The sequence below is a fragment of the Cyprinodon tularosa genome, unplaced genomic scaffold (genome assembly GCF_016077235.1).
Source record: "Cyprinodon tularosa strain WSP-4 unplaced genomic scaffold, ASM1607723v1 ctg743, whole genome shotgun sequence".
Lineage (NCBI taxonomy): Eukaryota > Metazoa > Chordata > Actinopteri > Cyprinodontiformes > Cyprinodontidae > Cyprinodon > Cyprinodon tularosa.
The window spans coordinates 185,559-192,805 of record NW_024039500.1 but is presented as its reverse complement, the minus strand read 5'-3'; positions in this window follow the sequence as shown (position 1 = coordinate 192,805).

The window sequence follows — 7,247 nt, the reverse complement described above, 5'->3', positions numbered from 1 at the left end:
CAGTTGTTCAGTAGGAGGAGTTCTCAAATCAGAGTTGTAGTTTCTTTCTAGTAATAGATTCAACCTTAAACCTCTATTCCACTGAGAAAGGGTGAGGAAAATAAAGACCCTCCTGTTTTCTCTTATTTCCCTTATTTTTTGTGGCATTTCTATGCTGAAGTTTTTTTACAGGTGGTGTAGCAGTTGTAGCAGAGTGGTTCTATGCATCAATACATCAAGGTGGTTTCTGAAAGTTACAATCTTCTTTAAAATTATTCTCATAATTATACATAAATGTACTTATATTAGAAAAATTTTTAAAACCTGGATGACTTTTAACTTTCTCCTTCTGAATTCAGACTAAACAGAAGGTATATTCTTTGGACCAGAGTCTTTTAATAAAAGCTGATTAGTCAGTGACTTCATTTCGCTGGGATTAAACTGATTTCAGATAAAAAAGTAAAAAATGTTAGTGTTGTTCTTGATCAGGACCTGTCATTTAAATCCCATATCAAAGAGGTTTCTAGAATTTCCTTTTTTCATCTGAGGAATATTGCAAAAATTAGAAATATCCTGTCCAGGGGTGATGCTGAGAAACTAGGCCATGCATTTGTTACTTCAAGGCTGGACTATTGTAATTCTTTACTATTAGGAAGTCCACAAACTGTAGTTAAAAGCCTTCAGCTGATCCAAAATGCTGCAGCCAGAGTTCTGATGAAAATTAAAAAGAGAGATCATATCTCTCCTATCCTGGCTTCTCTTCATTGGCTTCTTATTAAATCCAGAATAGAATTTAAAATCCTCCCTCTCACATATAAAGCCTTAAATGGCCAAGCTCCATCTTATATTAGAGATCTGATTGTTCCTTATGTTCCTAACAGAGCCCTTCCCTCTCAATCTGCAGGTTTACTAGTGGTTCCTAGAATTTCTAAAAGTAGAATGAGAGGCAGATCTTTTAGTTATCAGACTCCTCTCCTGTGGAACCAACTACCAGTTTTAGTCGGTGAGGCAGACACCCTGTCTACTTTTAAGGGTAGGCTTAAAACTTTCCTTTTGGATAAAGCTTATAGTTAGAGTTGCTCAGGTTATCCTGAGCTATCTCTATAGTTATGCTGCTATAGGTTTAGACTTCTGGTGGACATAGGGACCCCCATTTCATCATTCTGCTTCATTCTCTCTCTATTCTCCTACTCTGCAGAATCTGTTAGTTCAATCTCAAACGTTATGTTATCTCTGCTTTTCCTAAGAGTTGCTTTGCCTCATCTGTTCCTGTTTGGCTGTGACTCCATCCTGGAGAGAAACATTAGCTGTGGTGCTTCCATCAACACACTTGTTTATAGATGCTGGAGATCGGCCTGTTTTCCTGTGTGGTCCTGTTTCTCTGACCGTGACTGGCTGGATGTGCTCTCTTCATCCTCTGACATGGGAGTTGGCTCGGAGCTCGTCTGCCTGGAGGGGGCCGCCTTTTACAGCTGCTTTTTATATCTCTGCTTCTGTCTCCTTGAACCCCAGTCGGCCTCAGCAGATGGCCGCTCACACTGAGCCTGGTTCTGCTGGAGGTTTCTTATTAGTATTAAACATAGCCCTGAGTTCTACTTTTGTTTTTCTTCGATTTGATCTCACCACACGTTTAAGTGATCGCCGATCACGATCATTCAGGATTTTTTTTCTGGCCACATTTCTTCCCTGAAGATGATGGGTCCCCACTATCCCTCCAGTTTTTAATAATGCATTGGACAGTTCTTAACCAAATTTTAGAAGTTTCTGCAATCTCTTTAGATGTTTTCTCTGCTTGATGCATGCCAATGATTGGACCCTTCTCAAACAGACTAACATCTTTTCCACGACCACGGGATGTGTCTTTCGACATGGTTGTTTAGGAAATGAGAAGCAAGTCATTGCACCAGTTGGGGTTAAATAACTTGTTGCCAGCTGAAAGATAATCGCACATGCAGTAATTATCCAATAGTAGGCTTGTACCTATTTGCTTAGTTGAATTCAGGTGCCGACTTTCTTTTTTAGCCAGGCAGTGTTTATATATATATATATATATATATATATATATATATATATATATATATATATATATATATATATATATATATATATATATATATATATATATATATATATATATATATAATACGTATATTCCTATTTCATTTCTTTTGGTTTTCCTCAAATGTATTTATTATTTCTGTTTTTATTTTCTTGCTTCTGTAATTTAGGACAGCTATGTTTCTTTCAGAAAAATGTCAATGTTGTAATTCAAAAAGGATATTACATAGAAAATAAAACCATAAAAAATTGCAAAGAACTCTGTGCCTTCAACGAAGTTAAACACATGTTCTGACCTTTGGAACTGACCGCTTTCACTGTGACAAACAAAAGTTATGTACTTTCATGAATTTCATTAGCTAAAAATAAAGGAGTAAAGCTGATCTCTGGTGGCCAATTCGAAGCAGTAAGGACTCAGAGTCATGTTTGTTTAATGTTTGTCATTATTGAAAAGACTTAAAAAAACTTCTGTTATTCTATAAATCCCTGAGTGGCTTAGCTTTAAAGGTATAGTGGAGGATGTTATTTTTCTGGGAGAGGAAGGGTCTTTTCAAAAATTTGTGAAAATCCTCCACTCTACCTTTATAGCAAATTACAAAGTGGTTGCCAATGTATCAATGCCCCAGAGCTCTCAGTTATTCTGATTCGGATCTACTCTGCATACACCAGGGCCGATCAGACCCTATCCTCCCAGAACCAAACATGGAGAATCAGCTTTTAGTTCTTATGCTGCATTAACCAGAAAAAAACTCCCAGAAAACAGTAAAGAGCTGAAACCCTAAAGCCCCGTTTACAAAAGCCTTCTGAAACTGTGCCAAGAATGGTCCAAGCTCAGTAACCGAGATAGCTGTAGACGCAACGCAACTGAACTGGAGCGTGCCAGACTCAACCAAACTGCGCTAAATCTTGCACTAGTTCAACAGCAGGGCTCGGCACGGTTCAGTTGTGGCTCAGTTCTTTGATAGCAAAAAATGCATGAGAAGACTGCGTCATCTCCTTTATACAGTCAGCTGACTAATTTCATGGGTTTTCTGGCGTGTCCAGCTTTGCAACTCATAGATTTCTTCACTTTTTCAAAACACAAACTTATTCTCAGCGTATTAACAATAAATTACATCAAAAGAGCGCAGTGCAGCCTGGGATGCTTCAGAGACCGAGGCTCTCATTGAAATTTGGGCTTAGAAGGCTATCCAGATACATTCGTTCCTGAATGTTATGGGCACCACCATTTTTGTTTGCCTAATTCCTGTCTTGAGAGGTGTAGTATCGTTAACCAACGATAGGCGACGAGGAATCGTGCTAGCGTGATGTGCAGATGGTCCTAAACAACCAAGCCCGACACAGTTAACTGTGTGTTACTTTGATAAAAACTGAACCTCCCCCCTTAATGAGCCAAAAACCCAGAGGACTCCGTGGGGGAGGAACAGTGGACAATCAGGAGACAAGACAAACACTAAAACCCTCTTTCCACTGGCAGCTAGGATCCAGGACATGAACCAAATAAAAACTGAACAGAAAGACTGACAGAGAGACAAGCAATGATCTGGCACTGAATGACCAGAGGAAACAGGTGAGAGGAATAAATTATAATTGAGGCAGGGAAGGAAGAGTGCAGGTGAGAGGAATTACCAATTAAGGGAGAGCAAACAGGCCAGATCATGACAATTTCCCTCTTGGCTGGATAAAAGTTTTACCCAAAATACATTTTCTTGTTTTTTTTTTCTATTTTGTTTTTATCCATTGGATGAATTCCCCTACAAAACTTTTAAAATTTTATAAACATTTTATTACTTTGTATATTGCATATATTCATATAAAAGGGGCTTTACACAAAACCTTATTGGTGCTGAATACTGGATAATATCTGACAATGTTAAATAATTCATGTAGTTCAATGAGTTTATACAATTGTCTTTAACACTTTAAAAAGTTGTTAATCTAGTTTAAGTAAGTTTTAGCCTGCCACATTCAGCTTTAATTATATTAAGCATACTTTTCTAACAACAAAATTGTGGCTTGTGAAAACGCTGAGTGGCTTGTAACTTTGGAAAACCACTAACCACAGAGAATACAGCAAAAAAGTTAATGTCAAGCCCTGGTTAGAGGTGTTTGGAACTTTGTTTTTCCTTAATCCAAGACTCTACATTTCCCTCTAAGTTCTGTAACAATAATGGAATAAATTTCCTCCTCTTCCTCATCATTATCATCATCATTACTAATCCTAGTGTTGGGATCTGGAGGTCTGTCCACCTTCCTCCAGCAGAGGGCGCCTCTAGGTCTCCTGGAGCTGAGCTGACGACCACACCTGCGATCCATCAGTCATCAGGAGACCAGTATATAAGCAGCAGCAGGACTACACTCCGGCAACAGAGTGTTAAGCCAGTTATGGTTAGCAAAGCCTGAGCCAACCGGCCTGTCTGATTCTCTGACTCCCAGAACTTTGAACTTGAATCTGATCAGTTTTTGTCTTCTCTGCCTTCTAGGAAGAAACCTGACTGAACCCTGGAACTCTGGAAGAGTTTCATCTGCTGAAACCAGCCTGCCGGCTCTCAGGCGCTCACCAGAAGAACCTAACTATCTGAACCTGCCTGCCCGCCCTCAAGAAGAGGATCGGAAGAAAGACTCTGGATCTGAACACTGTTAAGTCTGAAGTCAAGCCCTGCCACTGCTTAGCCCTCTGCCAACTTCAAGCCTCTGGACCCAACTCGGTTCCCTCCCTCAGCTGCAAATCTGAATCACGTCACAGGTACAAACCTGCACAATTCCTCTGACCAAGATCTTCTGCATCCTGGCTATCCTAACTGTCCTTCTCTACAGAGAACCCTGTGTGACCAGTCCTGGATCTGTTTCTCTGATTAATTCATGTAACTTGTGTTTATCTTCAATAAACAGTCAAACTTTTTATCTGCCTTCATTGTGTTCTGCATTTGGGTTAGAACCCTCAACCCAATCATGACACCTAGAACACCTTCTTCTGTGTCTACCAACACCCAAAGAACATTTCCTCACATCTACAGTCAGAATAGTCAATTTAAAGTTCCCCCATTTTTCATTGCTTTTATGTTTCTACACAATGATGTAGCAAAGATCCAAACAAAATCATCTGGTTTTGACTCTACTTTATAGTAATTTGCACTGCAGTCCCATGAATCCAAAAAAGAGGTTAAAAGAAAAAAGTTGCACTATTTTTAATGGACTCAATGTCATGATGGGTCTCTGTGATTAAACCCACATGTAGAACACCACAGGAGACTGAATAAAAGTTCAACAGTTTATTTTGATAAGCACACACAGATTAAATATTTGCACTGGTTCTGGTACAGGTCCGGGACTGGATTCACAGAGTAATCTGCAGAGAGGGATTGTTTGGTTAGCCAGGTAGCAATGATGTCTTGACAGAGTTTGATTCTGAGTTGTACCTGGTGAGTTTCAGACTGATCGGTGGAGAGAGGGAACCCGTTGGGTCCAGAGACTGAGGATTCAGCAGAGAGTTTAGCAGCGGCAGAGCTTTGCTTTAGGCTAGCGAGGTTCAGACCTTAATTAGTTCTCCAAGTTCTCTCCTGAGAAATAGCAGGGAGATTCAGACTGAGGATCTTCAGGTTTGGCTTCTTAGGACAGGCAGGCAGGTTTCCAAACATGAGCTCCTCCAGAGCTACTGACTTCGATCAGGTTTCCTATGAGGCAGAGAAGACAGAGGCAGATTAGAATCGGGGTTACTCTCCAGAGCAGACAGAGATTCTAACAGGCTGAGGCTCAGGTTCTGCTAACCAAAACTGGTCAACACTCCGGCGCTGAAGGGAAGTCAAGCCGCTGCTTAAGTAGCTGGTCTCCTGATGAGATGAAGCAGCCTCAGGTGTGCAGGTGGCTTCAGCTCAGGAGACCCAGGGCGCTCTCTGCTGGAGAAAGGTGGCAGATCTCCAGATCCCAACAGTACCCCCCCTCAACGACCGCCTCCTGGCGGTCCAGAAGAAGTGGACGGAAGGGAGTTCTTGTACTCATCTATGAGTGAAGGGTCCAGGATGAAGGACCCAGGAACCCAGGTGCGGTCCTCCGGACCGTAGCCCTCCCAGTCGACGAGGTACCTCCAACCGCGACCCCGGCAACGGGAGTCCACGATCCGGCGAACTATGAATGCAGGGTGGCCATCAATGTCCCGGGCGGGTGGAGGGGAGTCGGACGGAGAGCACAGAGGACTAGTGAGAACAGGCTTGACTTGTGAGACATGGAAGGTGGGGTGTATGCGGAGAGTGGGTGGCAGGTGCAGGCGGACAGCAGATGGGTTGATGACTTGGGCGATCTTGTATGGTCCGATGAATCTGGGGGAGAGTTTCCTAGACACTGTCTTCAACGGAATGTCATGAGTAGAGAGCCATACCTCTTGCCCAGGGGTGTAATCGGGTGCAGGATGTCGTTCCTTGTCGGCGAATTTCTTACTCTGAACAGAGGTCCGGTTCCGAGCAGTGATGGTCTCGTTCCACACTTTGTGGCAACGGCGGATTTGATGATGGACGGATTGGACGGAGATCTCTCTTTCATCTGCGGGGAAGAGTGGTGGTTGATAGCCGATGGAAATCTGAAACGGAGACAGGCCGGTAGCAGCAGACTTTTGTGTATTGTGAGCATATTCTACCTATGACAAAAAATGACTCCAGTCAGTCGGGTTATTGGATGTCAGGCAACGGAGAGTGGACTCTAGCTCCTGATTCATCTTCTCCGTTTGGCCGTTTGTCTGTGGATGATATCCGGAAGTGAGAGAGACCTTAGAATTTAGAGCTGTACAGAAGACTTTCCAGACCTGAGAGATGAACTGGGGACCTCGATCGGACAGAATCTCTTGTAGGATACCATGCAGACGGAAGACATGCTTGACCAGGAGCTGAGCGGTTTGGAAAGCTGTGGGTAGTTTCCTGAGGGGAACCGGATGACAGGCCTTAGAGAAACGATCAATTATGGTTAGAATGGTTGACATACCTTTGGAAACTGGGAGACCGGTAACGAAATCCACTGCTATGTGGGACCATGGACGAGACGGAACAGGCAGAGGATGTAATAGCCCAGAAGGTGGTTGGTGGGTCGGTTTATTCCTGGCACAGATGGGACAGGCCAGAACGTACTCCTTCACGTCCTTGTGAAGGGACGGCCACCAAAAACGTTGTGTGGTGAGGGCGATGGTTCTACTTATACCAGGATGGGCTGAGAACTTGGCTGCA